At 43.3% G+C, this 25,259-nt stretch overlaps 1 protein-coding gene across 6 annotated transcripts in view; it reads right to left on the minus strand.

The window, feature by feature from the left end:
- The window catches only part of plekha6 (pleckstrin homology domain containing, family A member 6), a 95,000-nt gene that overhangs the window by 63,969 nt on the left and 5,772 nt on the right, over positions 1–25,259 (minus strand). For 2 of the 6 annotated variants that reach the window (XM_069190374.1, XM_069190373.1), the window contains one exon: positions 7,119–7,279. The exons of 1 other annotated variant lie outside the window; for it this stretch is intronic. The gene's annotated coding sequence lies outside the window, so the exon portion shown is untranslated. Of the gene's footprint in view, positions 1–7,118; positions 7,280–17,658; positions 17,769–25,259 lie in introns of those variants that run through there. 3 more of the 6 variants (XM_069190375.1, XM_069190376.1, XM_015342612.2) reach the window with 3 other exon arrangements.

Genomic DNA, 25,259 nt, shown 5'->3' on the forward strand with positions numbered 1-25,259 from the left:
CTCACCCGTCTGCTGCTCTTGCTCACATTGCTATTGCAGATTGGGAAGCAGCAACCAGCCCATGCTGTCTCCACTGTTTCACACTTTCCTTCTCTGTTTTCAGATTTACTGGAAAATTAAAACAATGTTTTGCCTGAACACTTTTTCAAAAGAAACCTGTTTTATATTACTCCAGGTAAAAAAGAGCACTCAATGCTCTTTAATACACTCGGTGGGACTCAGTGCAAAATCAAAGCCGAGTAACACAAAACCAGGAAATGTACTTGTGAACTCAATAAAAATGAATAAAATCATTATTTTGTTCCATTGCCTGAAATCCAGATGTAAGGACTTATCCAGGGGTACTCTGTACAAATGTGACAGTCCACCACCCCCCCACCCCACCCCCACCTCACCTCTCTCTGTTTCATACAGAACCTCCTCCTATTGAGATAAATATGTTTATTTTGGAACAAAGTGCCTCCATCTGGATAGCGATGTCACAGCTGGAAATCTTCACACTAATCCCAAATCCCTGGACCCTCTTCCACACACACACGCACACTGACCATACCAGACCTCTGACGCTAGAGGAACATTTTTGCTTATTGATCTTAGACTGCAGCACAGCAAGGCCTCAGTTCGCCCCTTCAGAAGAACCATAAATCTCCTCTTTCCCCCTAGCCAATTAAAACATTTGTGTGCTGCTTTTTCAAGACTATTATGTTCTAATTTATCACCAGAAAATTAATCAGCAGCAGTTATGCAAAGGAAGAAATGTAATTTTTGACAGTTTGAATATTAAACAAGTTTGATATCCTTAAACAGGCCCTATTATCCCCTTTTTAATCATGCAACTACAACCTTATCTAATAGGTCATCACACTTCTGCAGCTCTCCAGCAAAAGTGAGGAAATTATACATACAGTCAGCAATCCTAAGTGCCGAGATTCAAATAAGCTGAATCAGCCTGGGTTTTTCTTGATGTAACAGTGTCCTGATATAAGTGTACCATGGTAAATTTTTGTGATACTCTCACAGCTTATGCAACACATTCTGTATCTCCTTCACCATCTGCATTTAATCCTGCTTTCACTATGATATACCAAGGAAACCATTAAGAAATGTGTCTTGCTGATAAGCATACGCTGAAAACTTAAGCCCTCTCTGGTGTGTCAGCCACAAAGCGGTGTTATTCAATTGTCGATGGGCGGCCTAGGCTGGACCATTGAGGGCTGGAACTGGTTATCCTCAATCAGAGGTGGGAAGACTGGGGCCTCATGTGTCATGTTTGAATTAATCTCATGGTCAGAAAAAGGGTTTGGGTCATGGATCAAAACACAGTAGGTAGTCTGTTCTGTAGGAACAGCTTTCATTACTCTTGATCTCCAAAGGTGCTAGTATTACATGTAGAAATACATCGCATTACTATCAGGAGAAATCCCTCTGTGTTTTCTGATGGCAGTCCTGCTAACCTAAAACACAGTGCATCTGAGGTACAGTATGCTGGTTCCTTTAATTGCCAGGTGACAGCACTAGGGTTTTGATAAACTGACTGCAGTGAAGCAGATCTTGACAAAGGAGGTCAACCTGCCTTCCTCCCAGCTGTGAGTGATTATCCCAAGCAGGTAAAGACAGGCCCCTGACATCTCAGGAATCTGCTTGTTTACTCATGTCTTTCCACAGAAAACCCTCCCCAGGTTTTCTGTGGAAGGCTCTCCTTAGCCCTAAACCCTGTGACTCACCCACAGATGTCAGCCTCATTCGAGTATGATGGCCAAACTGCTGCTTTTCATGTACTGTAGCAGAAACAATCCATTCCAAGCATAAAGGCAATGACAGTGGATCCTCTTTAACATGAACTGCAAAGATGAGATACCATCGTCCAAAAAATATAAGAACCTATAGAGGTTATATATATATATAAACCAAATATATATATCTTTATAAAAGAAATATATATTTACATACTGTATGTAGTCTCAAATAGCACTGATAACTTCCTTACCATATCAGGAGGTATTTACAAACATACTTACTCTAAGGGTTAAAGTATAAAGGTTACAAGTGTGCACTCCTAACTGTTACAGTCATTTTACTACATTTTGTCTTCACCAATGTGTTTCCTTTCACATTTATTTCCAAATAATTTCCAGCCTTGCCACACATTGCCACCCTCTGGCCATCATAATGTAAATGCTGGAGAACTCTCTCCAGAGCCTTGTGCTAAATTCCTAACATTTCAACCCGTGAGGGTTAGAGTTTTCTCTACAGGTGTAAACCACTTTGATAGAATTTTGTCCTAACCAGCAGTCGCCAGCAATAGTCAGCCAGCCCTTTTGAAAGGATAACAGCAAAAATGTGCATCTTATTTTATATTTTCTTATGGTTTAACAGCAGATTTACAATGGCTCCCTGTAGTTTGTATCTTGCTGTATCAAACCATCCGGTGCTCCTACCATTTGTTCTTCTGTCTTAAAAAATGGAATCACAGCTTGGAAGGATCTGTATCAGTTATCACTCTATAGAGGATGAGATATGTGTGTATGATCGTCTGACAAACCCACCTCCAAGCAGTTTGTATATTTTTTGACACTCGACATGCAGGAGTCTCTGCTGGCTGACTCACTCCAGCCCAGTTCCAAGATTTCCTCTTTCATGGAACCCAGGTCTGAACTAATGACACCTGGGAACCTCTCTCAATGCTTCAAACAGCTTTTACTACAACTCCCTTTTTACCACGTCATACCACAGTAAATCATTATAGTAGAAAGCACTACAAACAGGAAAACAAATCCTGCATGATATAAGAATGATTACAAACAAAAGGAAGGTAATTTAGCCCATCTATCACATTGGTAGTTAGCAGCTCATCGATCTGAGGATCTGTAATTAGTAAAGGTTATAGCCGAAAAAGTCATGAAATCTCAAATATGGAAAGAGTACCAAAACCATAAACCTTGGTCTATATACTGTATATTTAGCTCCAGCAGCTGAAACAGTTGGTAGTTGTTAGGGAACAGTATAAGCTACAGACAACAGATATAGGACCAAGAGGAGGTGGTTTGTTTCGGAGCACCTGCAATCCTTCCAAACCAGATAGCAGGGCCTGCACTGGCAGGGTATAAACAAAGAAAGAGCTGTTATTTTTCACCGCTCATCTTCCTGGAATGCCAGAGAGATGACCTGCCAAACCTCATACCCCACCTCTCTGCGTAGACTTTCAGACTTCAGAAATATCACACCTCCCTGAGGCCTATGAACACAACTCTCCTCATGAAAGCGCACCACAGCTTCTCATGAAGACGTGGGAAGACAGCCAGCAACATCGGAGCTAGCAGGAGCTTACCGACAGGGCACCACCTGTTGCAGGGCCCTGCGAATGCCACCTTGAGAGAAGCAGAATCATGTGCAGAACAGCACAATGAAACAGCAGTGAAAACATCATATAGCGCAGAAAGGCGTGACAGCTCTTGGCACAAACAGCAGGAAGTCACTGCAGAAGAAAGAGATGAAATCCTCAGTGCCACAATACCACGCCACCAGGTTCTCCTTCGCAGATTTCTCACAGGAGGGTATAATCTTTCTGTCGTGCTTATTACCGGTCTCAGAAGAAAGAGAGATTTATATAAAAAACATGAATAAGGCAAATATAAGCATTCATACTCAATTAACATCCCCCCACAACATCTTAGTCCTCAATTAGGGCGGTCTCACACAGCTGGTAATCCTTTATTCGGCAGCAGCCATCTGCCAAACCAAAATCCTAAACAGTCATTACCACTGGTTTATTTTTATCACTTTTTGAGGAAAAACCTGATCCTAATACCTATGATCCAATTTAACAAGAAACATGACGCTATAATGCTTTCCTCTCAGCCTCTTTAAATGAACCGGCACACAAAAGCGACAGCGGCCCAGAAAATCAATCCTCTGTCATGGGTAAAGAAGCACCCTTAAGGATGACATTGTTCCCCCCAAAATATAAGGTATACATTTATCACAGCTTCTGCTCAGAGGAAGGAAAATATCATGATAAATAAGCAAGTTTGTTTAAATGAACAATTAGTCTAGTCCAGAGAAAAAACACAGAATGAAATGGAGAAAACTGAGGGATCTAATACTGTACATCTGCAAAAGATAAGACAAAAATGGGCAACAAAAACTGCTTCCAACTATAAGCTAACGGGACCGTTACTTCTCAGAATGCCCCCAGCCTGTTAGGGCACCAGGCTGCCTGAATAAAAACTTCATTGAATAGCAGAATGTGGAAAGGAATTACTCTTCTGAACGCCTCTCGCAGTAGCGCTCTCAAAACTCTCAAAACTCCTGGAGCCGAGATGCGGCCTGATGATATTGGTATGGGACATGGACCGTCAGGGGAATGAAAGCCAACCCGTTTCTTCTTGTTTGCTTTGGAGGACGTTGGGAGGTTTAAAAAAACAAAGCCGAGAAGAACAGGGCCCAGCGGGAGAAGCAGGTTAAAAAATGAGTAAAATGCAGTGAAATCACGGTGAAGCACCCGTGGCATGTGTGGCAGGACCCAGGATCGGATTGGGCACTCCTCAGGCACCCGACACACAAAGACGTATGCGCAGTGGCCAGGCCCTCCACACAGCTTGGCTGGACTCCCAGCACAGGGTTCTCAACTCCTCGTCCACAGCCGTCCTAACAGCTTAACGCCAGACCGAGAGGAGATCGAGCACGGCCTAACACCAACCTTAGGAAACGCTGTCAAAGACAGGGAAGTGTGTATGCACAGAGATGAAAAAAACAGGTGGAAGATCCACCACTTTAAACTCTCAAAAGGAATAATTGAAACTAAAGGGGAAAAGAGTTCAATGAAAACATGAGAAGTGATATTTTGTCAACTTGTCTCATTGGACTGTCTTCAAAGCTTTTTATTCATCCCTTCAAGCACTTTCTTTAGATAAACAAAAATACCACAGTTACCAGAGTGTAAGCAAACAAGCACAATGATGTTTATTATGTACAGTATCAGCAGCCTTCAAGTGGTTTCTGCGTCTGCAGCATGTACTTCAAAGCCTCATGCCCTCTACTGGGGGGGATGGCTGAGGAGGAAAAGGAAGACCTGCAGAGGAAAGACTTTTGAGAGGCAAAACTCTAAAATCCAAGTGACACAGCTTTCTGAAGCTGCTCAAGGACAAGACTTGTTTACGAGCAATGGATTGGAAACTCTCTTTCTGCAACTCCAACAGAAAGGACAGAAACCTTCTTCATACAAATGGAAAAAAAAGGGCTATGAATTAGCTTTTCAGATGCCATCGCTGCAGAGAGGGTACCAAGGCACAGAAGCGCCTTCACGCAGATATCCTGTGTGAGCCCGTCATCCTCGCCCGTACCCCAGACAAGAAAGGTATTCTTTTTTTTTTGTTCCTATCTTTCATTGCTCTGTGTGTACCTCATAGATAGTGCCAACTCCCTCTATCCAAATGCTGAACTAACTTCTCACACAGAGCCAGATCACTCCTGACTCACGCACCAATCTAACCCCCTCCATAGATCGGGACACAGAGAAACGATTCATCCCACAGAATACACAAAGCACAGGCAGGCCAGAGGGAGGCAGAGCGAATAGGTTGAGTCTGTTCAATATGGTTTCTTTAAAACAGCCTCCCAGACACTGCTTGTCAACATACACCCTCACATCCCTGAAAGATGAGGGCCGCCTGTACAGTATTTCAGTCAGCAGAAACTCTTCTCTCTGGTGCTCTGGTGTCTTTATCGGAGAATAGGAATTTTGAAAAAACATATTCCCCTTTACTTCTCTGGAACTTGTTGACTCCTACAAAAATATGCAAATAAATATGTTTAGGAACTCTTCAAGGTTGGTCTTCCGGAGCTTACAATAACCAAAAAATTGTTCACACAAAAATACACTAGAGAGAGAGAATAATATTGAGAGAGAGAAAGCAGTGCTTTGAAGTTGAAATTTAACAGCCGTCTTTGGAAACAGTCATGTTCAGCAATAAGAACTGTAAAGCCTGAAGGATCAGACCTTAAGCAGTGTTGAAGCCAGTCTTTGTTGTCTCCAACATGTATTGGCTTATTAAATACTCATTTCCATGAAAGAATGCACCTGAGCACTCAGCCCAGTACAGTTCAGCAGAGCTCAGCTATAATTGTTTATAATTCCTGTTGAGGATGTAGCAGTTTTAATGAGGCTCAAACGTACAGCGGCATACACAACTGAAGTGGATTCCTCTATATTCCTTTAACATAATGATTTTGGTAACTCTTGTGTCTCAGTGTCCCTTGAATGTTTCTCAATACTGGCAATTTTTTGTGCCTTTACTTTTTTTTTTACAATTCTTTAACCGGAGCCAATTTGGAACCAATTTTCATTTGCAACACAAAATTTACAGCAGCGCATTTACTGGACTGAGTGAGGTACAACAGCTGTGCCTCACCCAGGAGTTGAACCCGTGACCCTCTTGACTTGAGTCCAGAACCACTTAGCCATGCTGCTTTCCCAAGGATTTTTTCCCTAGTTGGCTGCTTTTATTCATTTTTCTCACAAAGAGTATGGCAATAAAATAAAAAAATAGTAAATGAAAGACATGGCAACTAGCTGGTAATAAGTCGAATAAACAGATTCTGAAAAGTGGAGCCCAGACTTCAAACGAGACCAGCAGGAGCAAATGAGACCAACTTTTTAAAAAGCACATGGATTCTGAAAATAACAGGAAGGTTTGGATACGATCCTCCTGGGACCAAAACAGCCCAACAGGCTTACTCCTGGCGTCTAGATAGGTCTCCCTGATCATCGGTAGAATGCACTAATGGGACAGTGAAATTATTTACATCCATTATTTACATCCTGTGAGTCAAGCCAAGTACTGTACCTTCTTAACTCAGATTTAAATTCCCTTCACAAACATACTGGTGTCTTAAAGCATCTAACACTAAACCCGAAACAACCGAAGCAATACCTGCCTCTCCACAATGACACACCCTCGAGAGCTGGTACTCTAAATCGCAGCTATTCCACACAACACTCTCCCCCCAGAACCTGTTTTTTTTTGGTTACCGTAAAGAAGTCAGGTCGAGCAGCCTGCTCAGAGCACTGGCATTTTCTCAGCACAAAAGAGCAAACAAAAGGAAACTGGAAACCTTGCCTTTCTCCTTTCCGTCACGTCTGCTGAAACCAAAAAGAAAGAAAAAAGAGGCGCTCTCCTTCTCCGTCTTCCACTTTCGCTGCTGCTCCCTCTCTCCTGCGCCGTCCTTCCCTTTCAACTCCCGAAGGCTGCTGTTCGTAATCTCCTGCAACACGGGGCAGCTTGAGAGAGAGAGAGGGAGACGGGAAGCTAGAGGAGAGAAACCTGAAACCTCAGGTTGTCTTCAAACAATCATTTGGATTCTCTCTTTCTTCCTCCTCCAGAATGAGCTCTCTTTTCTGCCAGGGTTAAGCAAACAGGCAATGAAGGGAGATGTTTTTTGCCCAAAGGTCATGTTAGCCCACGACTTGGGGGGGGGGAATGAAAATAAAACCCTTAGGGCAAGTTCATTTCTGTAACAGACGCACACACCTGAAAAGTATTATGAAGCAGTGCCAAGCAATGGATATGAATGCAACACAGATGAAGCTTGTGTCGTTTCATATAACCCCTAAGTTAAATATGAGGCAACAATTCATGGTTTTGGTTTTTGTTTGGAAAAATTACAGGTAAATTGATTTCTGTTTTCCAAAAGCACATCTGTTCAAAGTGCCGCCCTTTCACCTGGCCATAAATTACACTCTCTGTATAAATATATACCAAAGCCTGTGCACAATACAGGAGTCCGATAGCATGACAAGATCATGGAGAAATCAGGTCATTCACAATGTGCATTCAGAATCAGGTCTCCAAATCCACTGATGTTGTAAAATCTTGCACATACTGTACAGCAGGAGTGAACAACTTCAGCAATATGTCTAATATATTTGGCAAGTTAATTAAAAAGCTAGAAGGGATAGCTAATTACTGTACTTAAAATGCTCGTCTAGTGGTATAGATCAATAAAGACAGTTAAATTATTAACTTTGTTAAAGTATGAATTAACTTTGTTACTAAGTCGAACCTTAAATTTAGGTAAGATGTTTTTGGATAAATTTTTAATTAGAAATGTAATATAATGAGCTCTTATGCACTGTCAGACACTCAAGAAGTGTTGTGAATTATATAAAGGAGCAGCTGTCTATACAAAATGACCAGATACTACCTGTTCTGACTTAACAGTCATCATTTTTCTATAATAGAAGTGCACCAGAACAATAAACTGCAAATCTACATCCCACTCTTTGACCCACATAGCCAGCTAAAGTCATAAGACATAATTCAATCCCTGGGCAACATCTGGGCACACCTGTCAGTTAAGGCAGGAGGGTCAATCTCAGCTCCAGACACCTGGGCTGTGAAGATGTTCTTGTCCCAGTGACGCACAGCAGTAAGATCCCGTAGACACAAGGGCCAACTGCCATTACACAACAGGTAGAAGTTGTGGAACCCCTGTCAGTGGGGTCTCCTCCCTGTTACACACTCACTGCTGTAGCCTCACGCTCTGCTGGGTTGCAACATAAAAGTGGATCTCGGCAGGGCCAGTTTACAATCAGAGCCACGTGTACATTCCTCCTTTCTTTGTAGATCCTATCCTCAACTGCCTCTCCTAGTCTAGACACTCTCAAACCTCTTTCTGCTTGCCTGCCACACTGTTTTCTACAAATATCTCTCTTCTGAGACACAACATATTAATCAGACTTTCAAAACAATACCGTCCTTTCTTATCTTGTAACATCAAGCTATAACACGCCTAGTTTCTTGCATTATAAAACAATGTACAACTCCATGGTTCCAGATTTTGCTTAGGGATATTTTTTCTTATTTCCCAGATTAGTTCAAGACATGGTTAGAAACTAAAAGAAAAGAGAGAAGAACACCAACTGCTAGCCTCAGAGGGCAGCCTATGTTGTAGTGCTGCAGGAATGCTGTCTTTTACAAGGTAGCACTAATTAATATTTGTCTTTCCTGGAGATGTTCGCACTCATGATGAAGCTCACATTTGGCACAAAGAGGGCTGCAAAGCCTCACACTTCCAGAACAGGTGAAAGGCTAGGTCTGGACACTTTCACATACACATACAAACAAGTTCATTTATCCTATATGGTAACAAAGCATGTGCTGGTGATGTCCTGCTTTTTAAACTATTCTCCAAGGACAAGTTTAAGTGCCTTTCAAAGCCCGAGGGAAGTTCATGGTTCTATTTGCTGTCTTAGCAGAAACGCATGCGCAATACCTCATCTGGCCCCTGGTATGTGCGTGCCTGTGAAAGATGACCCCCCTGCCCTCCAGCCTCTCTTCTCTGATAATTACACTGAATTAGTCCATCTCTACCCAAATTAGACCCAGGCCCAGCATTTACTGCAGATCTTATCTGCAGACAGGTTCAAGAGTTTGCCTTGTTATTGCCACAGAACTATACGCTAACAAAAACATTCACGCATAGCCTCAGAGACAGAGACAACACACTTCAAGACTAATGCCTCTCTCTTTCAGCAGGTGGCAGCTGGGAACAAGATGATGCACTTCAGTCTCAAAGCGATGCATATTGCAAAGGGAAATTTACAGAACGGTTGACAACAACCTTAAGGGGTACTTTGTGTTCAGAGTTATTACAGTATTTGTACATTGTATTGCACACATTATAATGTATGCAGTACTTGCAGAGTCAGAAACCTGCAGCAATTTTAACTGTGTACACTGTGCTGTGGAGGTAAGCTTTCCAATCTTAAAATTTCTCACCTACTGTATGGGACAAATTCGGCACTCCAGTAAATCAGTAAATCAATGAAAATGGAAGAATGGAGTCAGCCATGTCAATGTATTTCTGTACAAAAAAAGGAAAGTTTCCTACAACAACAGGTTATTTCTTTTAATGTCCAGAAAGGTGCATCTTTCATCCCCACCCTCAATCACACAGCCTAGCTAAGCAGATTGTAGCGGCTAACAATAGTCTCCTTCATTCAAACAGGGCATAAGCAGCTCCTGTGCGTGGTGTTGACACAGTGAGGCGCAGGGGGCAGGGCTCAATGGATTGCACACGTGTGCCTGAGGTGGGCTGCAGCCCAGCGTGGTCCACCTCTGCACAATTGAGTGGTTTTAATTATTCTCTTGAGCGATCAGATGTACACTCACCCACAACACTGGACTGGTGCATCAAGAACGGGAGTGGGGTCACCAGATCAGAGATCAGAGACAGGGGGTTAAAAAGTACTGCACCTTTAAGAGATGTAATAATAGGTTTAATCTGATCTCTTGATTTACTTTCAGTTTCTAAACATGCAAGAGGGTGCCTTTTAACTGTTGCATTTCTTAAAATTTAAAATCTTCAAGTCTTAAATAGAAAAAGTTCCTAATCAAGCAACATGTTGGTTCAGAATTCAGAACTAGAGAGTTTCAGCTTTAGTGATATGAGGGTCCCCAGACCAGAACTGTGAAACCCTGCACTGAGAGACACAGACTCTTCTGGAAATGAGAAACAGAAAACGACTGTCCTTGAAACAGCCACACTGTGGCTCTGGCTTCTGCACCAGACTCCAACAATATCTGCAAAATCATGACGCTTTCTTCATGATTTATGAAATCCATAAAATTCATAAGAAATTCATAAAAAAACACTGATCGGGAATAAAATACATCCCTTGCACTAGGGTTTTAAAAGTGCTTGTTAACAGCCCGCAGGCTCATGAGGAAAACTTCAAAAAGATAGCACAAGATAATTTTATGTAATGGTGTCACATTTAAATTGTGTCACACATTTAAAGGCGTTTTTACCTGGTACAGCAGGATTTTTCTGAGCGCTAATCTGGATGAAGGACCGTGATTCTTATACTTGTGAGAATACTAAAGAAAAAACTTGAAATCCAAAATAAAATGTATTTCTAAACTTATTTAAAAAACACAGAAAATCATTCCCAGCAGCTATAAGGTAAATTAAACCTCTGGATTTATTTTAAACTGCTGTATTTTACACATACCTTGAAAAAGAAACATGGACTTTAAATCGTCTTTTTCTCTATTGGTAAATACTAACTCGATGTGTGGTAGCTCTCCTTCTGGGAGACCAAAGAAGTGTATTCGCTTCAATAAATCTTCAGTAAAACAGGTGCATTTTTAAAAACCAGCTAATGGGCAATGCAGAGTAAACAGATTACACAATGTAATGTTTGTATTCTGCAGGGTAGGGTGAGACCAATGGTTTCAGGGAATAAAAACCAGGTTGAGCAGTTAGCATTGTTCAAAGGTGCCAGAGCTTTTTCTGAAGAGTGAACTGGAGCTCTGCAGAAAGGTCAAAAGGTTGCATGTTCATCAGAATTCATTAGAGGTACTACAGCAGTGAGAAAGGTCAATACAAACACCTGCTGACTGCCGCAAGATGCAACTTCAGCTACAGGAATAAGATTTGAAAACATGCAAAAAAAAACACACAGACTCTGTGGCCACAAGGGAATTAGAAAGATTAGTCTTGGCTGGGAATGATGCTCTGAAGTCTTTAGAAAAAGAAAGATTTCTTCCCTGAGCAGTTCCTTGACAGAGGCTTATGAAACAGAGAATCCAAAATGTCGCACTCACAAAAAAAAGAAGCGCAGTAAAGGAGGAACCTCAAAGAAGTGCAACTCCCCATTGAGTGCTTAAGAAATACTGTATGTGTGAGTTTAACGCACGCACACAGAGTCTGAATTTCCACGTCAATGCGACAGGGGGAGACGCAGTGATCCACACTGTTACCTAGATACTGTCTCATTGCCAGTGAAATTTACTTCTGTTCAGTACGATGAGAAGTATTGGCCTCTTTTTTCTTGATCCGCAGAAGACAGAGTGCCCGGCTGACACTTTCCTGGCTGGAACCAGGCAAGCCAGAAGGGGCGACCAACACCAACAATGGCACAGCACTGTGCATTTCTCTCTGACAGCAAACTGGCAGGAACAGTCACCCCCGGTGGTCACTATTCACTTAGTGCTTGTGTATTTTATACTCGCAGCTAATACCTTCTTCATTTTCTCGGCTTTCCATTGCAACATACTGAGCAATGCTCGACATAACTCATCTTTAAGTGACAAATGCTTAAGCCCTTGTCTGGCTCTGTTCTTAAATTTTCTTGTGCAACTACAGAGAATGCAATACGACAAACACTACTATACACTGAATGTCTACAGTCAGAATAACTGAAGTGATAAGAGGCAATACTGGTTAAAAAGGCATAACTGGCAGAACAGAGGAGTATTGAGCTCACTTTGTTACAGGTTTCACTCTCCTATTTACCTTTATTGCCGAAAGGAGAATGAACAAACACCTCAGCAGCAGAATGTACAAGGTTAGCTATGGAAATGCGTCATGGTACAGTATATATTGTTTTTACCATACTATGCCGTTCTCCTTCATGCTTAACCATGATTTCCCTGGGAGATACGGCACTACACCCTTATACGTCTACCACCCCAGTCCTTTACAACGGGTTCCCTTGCGCTCTAACAAGAAAGATCAGGTCAAAAGCGTGTCAAGGCTGAGCAGTGCTCAGGTCAACAGCCGAACCCCTGATTGAGGAGCCACTGTTGACCATGCAACACTACAGTGCACAATAAACATATCTGTGATACTCCCTCAAGTTAAAAGAGCATTTAACATTCTTGACAGACATAAAGCAAGCATTGCTTTCCAAAACCTGGTTTATATTCGCATATTACTGGCTACTCTTCAATATCAGTGCTAAAAGATAGCAAGAAAAACACACAGCAACTTCTCTCGCAACCTTGTAGATAACGTCAGTTCAGGGCCGAAACTGGCAAACGAGTGATCTCTGGGGTTGTTAAGCCCAGTGGTTCCCATCTATTATTAGGAAAGGAAAGTGGAAAACAAACTCTCTCCCTTGAGCCAGAGGTGAAAGAGAAGCACCAGCTGCACCTACTCCCCTGCTCCATCCTCGCCAACCTACACAAAAACACCCTCTCGGGAGGCAGCGTTCTCACATGTCCGCTTGTACCCGAGGTTTCATGGGATGGTTAATCACAGCCGAGCTTTTCAGAGCCCTCCAAATATGGTAACAGACCGTTACAGAAGGGGCCTCAGTGACTCCATTTTTTTCCACTGCCCTGACAGCCTCAATGCATTCCTGCCTCTTTTTCCATAAACCGAAGAATCGGCTGCTCCTCCGGGAGCCGCTCCCGGTGAGGAGGGGACCCCTGCACTGAGCGCGAGACATCTGTTCAGCGCTCTGTACTTTCACCGCCGGTCTTACAGCACAGCAGCCCTTCTGCAGATGTGGGCACCACATCCCATCTCAGCTCGCAGGGCTTTCGAAATGTCTGGCGCCAGCTATACAAGGGAGGGTTCGTTCTGGAGCTGCCTTTGGAGAATAAAAAAGAGCTCATCATTAAAAGAAGGATGGCGCTAGGGTGCTAGAGCCAGGGTAAGAGTACAAGCGCTCAGAGCTCCCCTTGAGGCAGGACTTGAAGATGGAAAGATGCACTGCCTGCAGAGTGGGGACAGCACTTCAGCGATGGGTCATTTAAGGGGCTCCCTTCCTAGAGGTGAAGCAGTTTGGAAACCTTCGGGATGAAAAACACTGCAAGAAATTTAGGGGTCTCTTCTCAGTACTTACAGACTATTGCTGTATGGTCTCCCCAACCTCATTTTCTCTGGTGTCTTATAGACACCACTGCTTTCTGGTTTCCCAGGGAGCTGGGAAGTTTCACTCCTTCATCCGTTCCCAGCTCTGGCTGTTCCTGTGTTAGACAACTACTGACACAACCCTGGTTTCAATCTCTTCATCAGCCAGCAAATCAATCAGCTTCTGGGTATGACTGTCCAGTTGGCACCACACACCTTCATTTAATATCGCAAGAAAATCTGAACTCAAAATATTGACTCCAAACTTAAGTTTAGCTCTCAACACAAAAAAAAGCTCCAAGCAGGGGAGAATCCTTGCGTACAATAAGATTTGCTCACCTGGAAAGAGGGCTGTCATATATATATCGATAGCAGAACGGCCCAAGAGACCATGTTTCAAAAAACAAGGAAATTACTAGAACTGAGAGAGACAAAGGGAGAGAGCACTTCAGGGCAGGGAATGGAAGAAGTGTAACACTGTGACAGGTCCCAACCCATTTTAGTTTGCTCGAGGGGTCTGTGAACATTACGAAACCTTACAATGCCTTCATTAGAATAGAATCAGAAACCACTCTACAGTTTGCTGTTTTTGAACTCCAATCGCCAAAGAAAAAGCCAAAACTTCTAACCCTTTTATACCTTTAATAACCAATTATCCAGTTCATTGATTTTCACATTTTCCTACAATGTGCCTATTTGCAGAGATTAGAGGCCTAAATTCTCCTCTTGTGGCAGTTTGTCTGTAATTCCAGTCTTCTGACCCGACCTGCCACAAACATTTATTATACTTTATGGGGACAGTGCTGGGGGGCAGCGATAGATGTGTTCTGGCACTTCACTTTTGAAGACCCAAAATAGCATTCTCAGAACAACAGGCTGCAGGCTGCGTGGGAAATGCTAATTTAAATGCAAAAACATGAACCAAGCAACTGAAGCCAATGGTTAAAAAGAGTTGTACACAGGCTACAGAAGTTAAATTTTTCGTATCTTCCTCTTATCAGTTAATCTATTTATAATGACAGGTTTATTATAACAATAAAATGATAGGGTGGGGGACTGAACTTGGTCCATGAAGACATCTGCACATTTCATAACCACGTTTCGTAGTATACAATTATCAGGCCCATGTTGTCAGAATGTGTCACTGGTGTCAACACACAGAGTTTTACGAGATATGAGATAGAAGCACGCAAGCCCAAGGTGTCTAGCCTAAGGGAAAAAAGCAAAGCTGCAAAGCCTCCCAAACGTGTCTTTCTTTTACACAGTTAAAGTTAAAAAACAACAAGTTTATTAAGGACTGCTCAGCACGCCCTAACGCAGCATGGTTATTTATATTGCAAAGGGATAGGCAAGTCCATTCACGCAGCACTGTCACTTTTCACTCGGAGGAGGTGAATATTGCAAGGCGTGTCAAGCAGCATTCTTTAATTCTGTCCTGTCACCAGCACGTAGCAGTGTGATGCAAAGGTGCAGAAGAACACAAACCAGGAAAGTCATTTGCTGTATTGAAGCTAAATGGGGACTAAAGCAGAGGGGGAACAGGACAATGAGGACCATTTTAATCAGAAACAAGCACAGCCATTCACTATTTTACATACACCAAGCTCTGTATTGTCAAACATCCTATAACAAATGAGGAAAACTGGGTACTCACAGACAACACACAAGGCTGCTGGGGTACATGAGCCAATCCCCACACCACTGCATACCTCTGCTTGGGAAAGCCCAGTCACACCCTGACTTGAACCAATGATGCCTGGACTACAGGACTCTACCCAGGCTTTGTACGATCACCTCTCGGTAGTGTTTCAGAGGTCTTTCTGAGCTTTGAGATTATTATTTACTCCGCAACAGCACAGTTCACTGCATAATAATCAGCACAGCTCAACCACACATCAACTAAACTATTTTTTTGAGTATGGGCATAAAAAAATACCATGGGAAAGGCTTGAAAAAAATGATTGACTGATCCTTTCTCTACTTGGATGTCAAATGATTAACATAACCTTTATTTCTCTTGACCGGAAATGAAAGAAATGTCCACTCCGCAGCTCCCCTACAAAGTCTGCAAAGCTAATTGCTACTTGACCACTAAAATATTAATGAAAATCCATTTCTGAGTTATTAGGGCTGGCGATTGCCATGAACTAAAAAATCAAATCATGTGCCGTACAGGAGATATGAAGAGAAGTAGAAAGCTGGAAAGATAAATCTCTGAATATTCAGAAGAGACCAGCGTGCGTAGGAGGGGCGGTGTCTTTCCTCTGCACTGCCAAAAGAGAGGGAGATAAACAGAAAGCCTAAAAAACAAAGGAATGTTACGAAGAATGACCTCTCAAGGGAGGGTGGGCAGGTGCCCCCATTTTGCATAATTATTTAATTGAACTCTAATTCAGATCCACTCAACAGAGATACAGGCAGCATAGCAGGCGTGTGGGGACAGCCAGAAGTCCAAGCATCTCAACTCAGAGCTTGGGGTGAAGCACATGGCAATTTTAGAGGGACAAAAATACGCAAAAGCAGGCGTGTCCATCAGAGGGACAAATGCACGGGTTTCAGTTTGGCCACAAAACTGCATCATCTAGGCCCCTCTTTCACAAAGAGGGAGAGAAACTATTTTTACACCACAATGCTGTCCATCAACAAGGACTGAACAGCCTACACAAGCAGGTTTGATACTAACTATGGCAGTGCGCATTCATTCTCCCGTCAATGGGCAACTGGACCTGCTCCTGCTGGGATTTCTTCAGGACTGCATTATTACACCACAGGCAGGTGAGCAGGAAATGCGTTACTACCAAAAAAAAGTGGGAGGAACTCCATCCCGACTGAGTAGGAATACCATCTCCGGTGAATCAGTGAATATCTCTCCTTGTGACGCAGATCTGCCACTCCCTCTGCATACAGATAACATGAGCACAGGTAGCCTTTAGGATAACTTTTATGAACCCTTTATGAGGCCCGAGCTTCTACAGCCACTGTCACAGTCCACAAAGACACAGCATGGCAGTAAAAGCATATGAAACAGGGGAGCAAGAGCCTTTCCCAGGATTTCACTTTGTTCTCAGGTCTGAAAACAAGCCTTCTCTGACTACTAAATGAGCCAGCTTTCCCCAGTATGTTTTAACTTGAATCAGTGTCTAACCGGAGGACAGGTAGTTACACATATAGACTGATTTCAACTATTTAGCCTCAGATCAAAGGGGCAAATGGTTGGGAGTCAATGCAGAATGAGATCAAGAAGTTTATCTTCAAAGATTTATTGTTTTTCATAGTTTAATCGCTATCTCACACTATCTCACAATCATTATCTCTGAAATCAAGCTTCTACTATAAAGGATAACTTTGTCATTATATGACTATGACATCCTGAATTTTAAACATCGCAGATTTTTTTAAAGGCTTTGTCTAAAAGAGTAATAGGGAAGAGAGCAAGTGGCAAAAAGCGTACTTCATTTAAATACAAAATATCACAGAAGAAATACAAAAACATTTGTTATTGCATGTTACTTTTGGTCGTGGATGAGCAGTAAAATCATTTTTAAGTCTGTACAATAAATAAGAAGTGACAAGATGAAGAAATTTCAAAAGCTGCTTCAATGCTGTCCTCACTGCTCCAGCGTCTTTCATCACTGTGGCGTTCCTTAAATATGCCAATTGCACTTACAGTAGCCGAGCTCACATGGATACGATCAACAACTGGCTCTCTGTTTTCAAAAAGCGCTAGACTATTTTCATTTAAAACTCAAAATAACGAAGAGGAGGTGCAGCAATAAATCAGTTCAGTTGTTCGCCGAGCCACAGTTGGGGAGTTCCCGTGCTCGGTCAGCAGAACCCCTGTTTACAACCAGCTGGCAAATATTCAGCCGAGGCCTGCCCAGACCTGCGCTCCCATTCTAAAAACAGGGGACAGGCTCACCTGCTCATGCTGGCCACTCCAGGTAGTCTTAACCCTGTCTTCAAACAATACCATTTTTGTTTTTTTGATAAGAGAATGGCAAAACAAACTCCTACCTGCAAGGGCTGTGCTTAGCTGCGGTTTTCGGTCACAGCTTGTCTTTCAGATAAAGTGCTCATTAGAACCGTCTCCTTCCCTCTCCGTCTTCAGTTTTTCCCTCCCTCTTTCTTGTCCCTCCCCATTTCTATTCTTTCTGCCAGTGTCTTGCGCAGATCCGTCCCCTCCTCTCTCTCCTTGTTTCTCACTACGGAGCTCACCTGTTCACAGGTGTTACCACATACCAACGCGAGAAAGGTGACAAACGAGGGAAGATCCCCCCAGCTCACCTTGCTCGATCCCAGAATCTCAACCGGCTGAAGGATCCCAGGGAACTGAGCTTCAGCGGCTTAGTTGGCGTGGGCTGGGTAAGACTGTTCCGCCTCTCCTTGCCCAGTCACCCGAGAAATCAGACTGTTCCTCCTCTAGTTGCCCAGCCAGCCTAGAAACAGTTCAATCACAGCTGCAGGTTGAGGTGTGCGCAGTGCAGAAATAACAAGAAAGCAGGAAGTGTTTCAATCAAGCAGGGAGCTGGAGTTTCACTCAAGGAGACCTGTGAAATATTCAGCTCTCTATTAGATCCTCACCATCACTGCACAATAAAGAACAATCCGGGAATTTTATTGCATTTATCATCACGCCGTGTGACTCATGGTTAAAGTAAATACTAAGATGTCAGAAACTACAGTAAGGTGTTACAGTGATCACAGTGAAACACTGAATACCATCGGTATATAAAAAATATTATTTCAAATGATGTATTCAAATCAAATAGTGCATTTTAAGCACTATTAGTCAGCTACTATATAAGGGAAGAATACTCCCCACGTCTGTGCAGAAATCAAGTCTCACACAGTGGGATGGGCTCTGACCACACAAATCCTCTTGCAAATGTTTCATTAATTCAAACTGAAATTGTGAGGTCCTTGCTGAGGAGGTAACATCTTTAATAAAGAGGGCCATCCCCCTCCGCCTCAATAGGTCAAGGAATCTGCAATTCCTAAATGCAAAATTCACAGCACACTGGATACCTCGCTCCAAACCTCCTCAGCTTTCAACTGGGGTGAAGATTAATGATTCAAGAGCTCGGTCTACAAGTCATGTGATCGGGCCTGTTTTGTCCAATCAAAGTCTTTTCTTGTCACATTAATCTCTCTTTCAAAGTCCCATGGGCTGGCTGACTCGCAGCCACGCAGAACACGGGGATTAGGATTAGTCTGTGCTCCAAAATGGGAAGGAGGGAGTGCTGACGTGTGGTCAGAGGAGGGGGTAGTAAAATAGTGGTCAGGTCTTCTTTGCAGCTATCGTGTCCAGCAGGATTGGTCCTTAAGATGTACACAGAAAGAAGCAGGTCACCTCTTTTAGAAATTCCAAAATGACCATTTCTCTTTAACCTTTTCTTTCTCCAAAGTCTATGTCAACCAAGCCCTAAAGCTGGATTAGTGGAATTCTTCTTTGAAGGCACGCTGTGAAGTATAATAGAGGGATTATTCGATGATTGTTTTCAAATTCAACTGCTCTGAAAAGCTGCATCAATGATCAAGTTGTAGATGAGATGATGAAGGAACAGCAGATGAAAATTTTAGGTTTTTCAGAGTAAACTGTAAATAACAATAACAGCTTCTGAGGTAGACACGTTAGTCCATGTATTATACTCTTCTCAGAATTAAGTTCTGTTCTTCAGAGCTGCAAACATGAAAATACTTGCTTCATTCTGCTTTTACAGGGTCAAACCTCATCTATGTTAAGGTAACAATATTAATACAGAGAAGCCGTTTCATTGGCCCAGAGCCTATTTTTAAAAATAACTTTATTTTATCCTTCCTTCTTTATTCTGGGAAGACACGCCCTACCCGTTAATAAAGCAAAACGATTATCTAAGCTGAAGTACAATCACGGCCCATTTGTTACACAATCTGGTGGCTAAAAATACAGTACTAGTAATATTTACAAAACAACAGAGGCTTTACGTCTAATTCAAACTTCACACTGCAGAAATGGAGACAGAAACAGCGTTGCCAAAACAGACTGACTAAAACAGTAAGGCCACTTGAGCCAAGAGCTCATCAGGGTTATAACTTAGGGAAGGTCACAGGCTGGCAGTTTGATTCTGACTGTCAGCTACAGGAGGTGTTATCTGAGGGTGTCCACAGCTGCTTTCAGGACAGACATGCCTTTTATAGTGTCTGTTTCAGATAACTCTCCTTCACACCGCAGAAGACTGGATGTAAATGCGAGGCACAAACACACTTGCTTGGAAAGAAGCCTGCCTTTCAGCACAGTATAACATAATAAGAGTCCTTTTCAGAAGAGAGATACATAAACTATGGGAAACCTTTTAACTTATTAAGTTAAGCTTCTTCTGCAACTTAATACATAAAAAAAACACTATCCTAACTCGAGGACGAAAGATTACAATAATAATGGCAGCAATGACAATTAGTCACCCAGCAGATGCTTTTATCCAAAGTGACTTATAGGGAGAGCCATGACATCAGCCGCTGCAGAGTCACTGACAACAGGATCTGGGCCTTGACATCTCACCTAAAAGACATTTAAGGAGGCTCAGTGTGCCATCCAGCAACCACAGCAAGGGCTTTACCTTCAAGCACAGCTTTCTCAAAATTCTGCCCTGGTACCTCAGCGCAAGGGCGTGACACTGTTCAGTCTGAAGGAATCCACTGGGCTGGCTTTGTCAATGCCTTCGGCAAAGTCAACCCAGCAGACTGGTTCCTGGACCCTCTCCCTGTTTCTATTTTTGCACAACAGCACTGGGAAGAAACAAAACGGCAGACAAAAAAAGGCATCACTGCAGTGAAGTGCCTGTTCCAAATGCAAAGCCATGAACACAGATCATCACAGGTGCTGCCTAAAATGTTCAGGAGAACAAGGGTTAAAAAAATATAGCACAGGGAGTGGGAACAGGCAAGCACCTCGGGCTGCCATCCAGTCGCTAATTCCCATGATTGACAACCAGGGTAGTTAACGCTCTCCCCTGACACTTCTGTCAGCGTGCAGCTGATTATATTAAAACAGAAGCGTCATATGACACACAAGATAACCTGGCAGTAACTGTGAGCAGCTAGGGAAAGGGCGCTCCACCAATCACAGCAGTACTGCAGGGCATCTGCAGGGTCCCCAGTCAGACAGCGCGCTGATGGAGGCTTGACAAGGAGGTGTATCAGCTACGTGACTTCATCTTTGTTAAAAAGCAAGCAAGGGTTTTTGCTTGATTTCCCCAGTGCTCGGTTGCTTGCCTTTCATGGGCAAAGACAGCGTTGTTGTTTTTGATTCTGGTGGCTGCGGCGTCCTGCAATCATCAAAGAAGCAAGAGACTAGAATATAGCAGAAGCCCGGTTTTAATTAGTCCCCCAGGAGAGAAGAAGCCCAGTCCTTCAGCGGGGTCGCTGGGGTGTGGTGCTGTGCGAGCCTGGCCTCATTACTCTGAAGAGAAAGAGGCATGACAGCTCTATTTAAATGCCAATAGAATTTCCAATCCACCAGCTTCACGTGAATTTCTGCTTAAGATCCAGCTATGATTCGATTATAAGGGCCCCCAGAAGCCCCTCCCCGCACACACTTCATTGTCACAGGAGATATACACACTCACAGCTCAGAGCCTGTCAGGCAAAGGGATGAGCACCTCCATACCAGGGAACAGAAATATTTCCACTGGACTATAGAGGTCTCTGCACTAGCATCCTGAAAGACTGATGTGACACTTTTCTTCATCACGCTGTCTTCCAATTAGAAAAACAACTCTGAGGTAAGAGAAAAACAGCACAAGATAAGCTGAAACAAGAGAAGGCCCATCCTTTCGATCGGTCTTGCTCATTTCATTGCTAATAGCTCATTGATCAGAGGATCTCGTCCAAGCGTTTATTGGAGGAAGCAAAGGAATCCTTATCCGTACGTCCTATCCCCTGTCCTGCCACCAGCGACTCATTGTGCACAAAAAAATGCCTCTTGCCCCCATTCTTAACCATGCCCCCTCTTTTCAACTTATTACCTTCCTACTCCCCACGTCACAATCTTTGTTCATCTGATTCTGGCCTGGTGTCTGTGTCTGCTCCTTTTATCTTTCCGACGTTTCATTCTTCCTCTTCCTCGCATTTATAAATCACTGCTTTACATTACTTTCTAAAGAATCACACATATTTGAATTGTTGTATCATTCTGTCATGAGGTCTGTCAGTACCGTCCCCTACTGCATTCGTTCTGATCTTCACTCTCTGACTGATGGGCCCTCTCTGCAGATTAGACAAACGCTTCACCGGTTTACTTTACAGATCTCTAACCTTTCTCTCTAGATAATTTATTGCACTTAAAAGCAGCTCCCAAGAGCAGCGACTGGCCAGTGACTGGAACACTCTGCAGAGTGAGCTGAAGCCATTCACCTTCATGTCTGAAGGCATTCTGGGCTGTGCAGTGAAATCTCTTCTGCCAGAAACTTGTGCCTGTTAACTCTGCCCCGCCCCGTCAAGTCAATCTGCTTTTATTGATTGGCCTTTCTTTCTATGCAACAGTGGTGTGATTCTCATGGTCGCCTGTGTAGATGAGAATGCTTTTCTTAAATGATTTATCCAGTTAAATAAAGGATTCATATCATCATCATCATGTGCACTATGAAGCATCTGCACCTCCCCCGCCCCAGCACGTTCAGGCTCCAGCTGTCTCCCCTCTGCCTGTACCAGTGCTGTACAGTAATGGAGGAGTGATTAAACTATCATCTTTTCAGCCAGGGCCCTTTCAACCAACCACAGATTTCCCAGGCTTCAGCAAATTGACTGCCATTCCATTTATAAGGAGCACAACTCCTCAAGGATCAAAGAGAGGAAGGAAACAGTTGGAAAACAACATACAGCATACATTAGTGTCAATCCTGTGCAAATCTGCTACTGAGCCAAGGCCTGAGATGACAAAACCATGCAATGAATTTCATTATTTAAAACCGCTTTATATATAAAGCATGAAAATGACTTTGCTTTTAAATATAAAGCAAGAGCTTATTAAAATTCCATTTGCATTCCAGCCAATTACAGAAATGAGGATGCGAGCACAGCATGTGTCTGTGGCGAGAAGTATGTTTCGACATTCGCTCAGGAAAACGGCAGAAATTAGGCTGGTGGATTATTACTATTATTTCAGTCGCTCAGGGTTAAACACATTAATTATTTAAGGACATTAATAGGGCATAATAGCTTTTCTTGGAAGTTTGCAAAAAAAAGCTAGCTACCTTTTCAACAACGGAAATAAGATTCCTTTTGTACAGCACTTCACTTCACTCAGACTTTTTCTAGCTGCAAATTCGTTCCAAATATAATTACATAGCCATGCAAAAACACTCTCCATATGATCGCAAACACGAAGGGTCCAGCTCCACATATCGGCTTCATCAGAAGAGCCCGGAGTGGCCGAAACTGCTATGAAAGTATCCTTTTACATCCTGCTGCCGTTTTGTGACTGAGATAAAAAAGCAACTCTGCCATGTACCCACAAAATCAGAGATAAACCAGCAAACAACTTTTCAAAAGCCAAACAGCTTGGATTTCAACCACAACTTGACAGGTAAAGAATCTGGAAATCAACATTTTAATGTTGCAACACTGCTCCCCCTGTGCCCTAGGCCAAGAGAAGACTCATGATCAGACAGGTTGATATTTTTTTCCGGTTTGAAGAGCATGAAGAGATTTTATTTCCTTTTTTTTGTTTCGGTGACAAAAAACAGTATTAACTTAATTATTCTGATTCTATCCACCAATCTACAGACCTCAAAATGTCATTTTGCATTCTTGGAGTCTCTCTGTGTGAGGGGGGGTGAGCCCCTCTTACTCTGCAGTGTTTGTAGAAAAGCTCCGACTGGAGAAAGGATGAAATCGGTATACTGTACCTATGTGCCATTTAAAATTGCATGTAGCGACGAGACGGAGCTCAGTTTAAACAGCTAAAGCGTTCAGGCAGGAGCACTGTGGCCGTTTTCCCTGCTTTAATGACATCCACATTTATCATTGCGGCCATTCGTTGCAGAGTCCCTGAGCTGTTCTGGAGCGTTTCTGCTTGCTAATTAATGACACAGCCATCAACCGTTTCAGATCTCACCAGACAGAGTAGGAGGTGTTTCATGTAAACACTTCGCATTTTTCATGGTTTGGATATTTTTATGCAGGACAGGACTAATCATCTGTGCTTTCTGAAATATGTCCAAAATTGCAATATAATACATACTTTAGAAATGTATGCATATAGTACAAAGACACATAAGTATTTTTTCTTTACAGCTTGATCGCTACATCTTTAAGAACAATAACTTACACTGCACGACTGACCGTGATGCAGGAGGATCATGAAAAGAGATAACACAGCGAAAACGACATTTTGAAAGAGAGCGATGTTGAGGTAGAGACTCAGAAGCTAAGAGGGAAAGGAGCTGAAGGAGACCTTAGGCAGAGAGACGGGGCTGAAGAAGACAGAGCACAGCTGTTCCGAGAGGGAACGCCATCAGATCAGTGAGCGAGTGCTGTCGGAGCTGCTGGTGTTTGGAGGCGTCTCCGACGTGCCGCCTCGTTCATTCCCTGAGCGGGCAAAGGCGCTGTAATCTGGCCTGATCCCGTTTGATTTCCAGTTAACGTTGCTGTTGCAGCCAGCTCTTACAATAGCTTGCCCCGGTGCAGTAGCCCTGTGGCTAAGGATGCACGCCTGTGGCTGGAAGGTTGCCGGTTCGTATCCCACGGCTGGCAGAGGAATCCTACTCCGTTGGGCCCCTGAGCAAGGCCCTTAACCCCAACTGCTCCAGGGGTGCTGTATAAATGGCTGACCCTGCGCTCTGACCACAAGCTTCTCTCCCTGTCTGTGTGGCTCATGTAGAGCAAGTTGGGTATGCGAAATGACAAATTCCTAATATAAGAAATTGTATATGGCCCATAAAGTGATCTTATCTAGTAGTTCACTACAGTAAAAATGTGGTATTTCTGTGGTTGCACTTGTGTTTACACCGGGCAGGGGTGAGTATGGTAGCTTGCCATACCTCCATGTGCTTTCACCATCTTCTCACTGCAATGTGTCCTGCTTTGCACCACAGCGTAGTCTCACAATTGGCAAGGACAGTCTGTGGAGGCCCTGTCCTAAAAGTGGGACCCCAACTCTACACTGCTCTTCTGCTCCCAATGACTTCATTATCATTCCCTGTGCCCAGCACTCATTCCCCTCTCACTCACCCCTACCTCCAGTTTGTCCTTTCACATCCAAGGCCACCTGAAGCCAATTACTTGGAGGTTACCATGGCAATCCTGCAGGCCGCCTATGGCCGTGAGGGCTGCTTTACTTTCCCAGCAAGGTGAGGAAACTTAACTGTTTCATCCCTGGCTCCCTGGCGCTTCCTGCTGAGCCACAGCCACACGCCAGCCACGGTCTGCCTCACATGAACACCCCCCTGATGCCACCTTCCCCAAAATGTGATGGAACGTTCTGGTTTGCCCACCACACTCCCACACACGTGGTGCAAACATCAGCCTTGTGCATGAGCATCTGCGTCAGGTCCTACATTATGCAAGAGCTGCCAGGAACTGATGTGCTTGGGTCTGGTCTGTTTTTTATCCTTAGTGCTCTTCTGCTCACTTCTAAC

Source organism: Lepisosteus oculatus, chromosome 5 (assembly GCF_040954835.1).
Source record: "Lepisosteus oculatus isolate fLepOcu1 chromosome 5, fLepOcu1.hap2, whole genome shotgun sequence".
NCBI classification, from domain to species: Eukaryota; Metazoa; Chordata; class Actinopteri; order Semionotiformes; family Lepisosteidae; genus Lepisosteus; species Lepisosteus oculatus.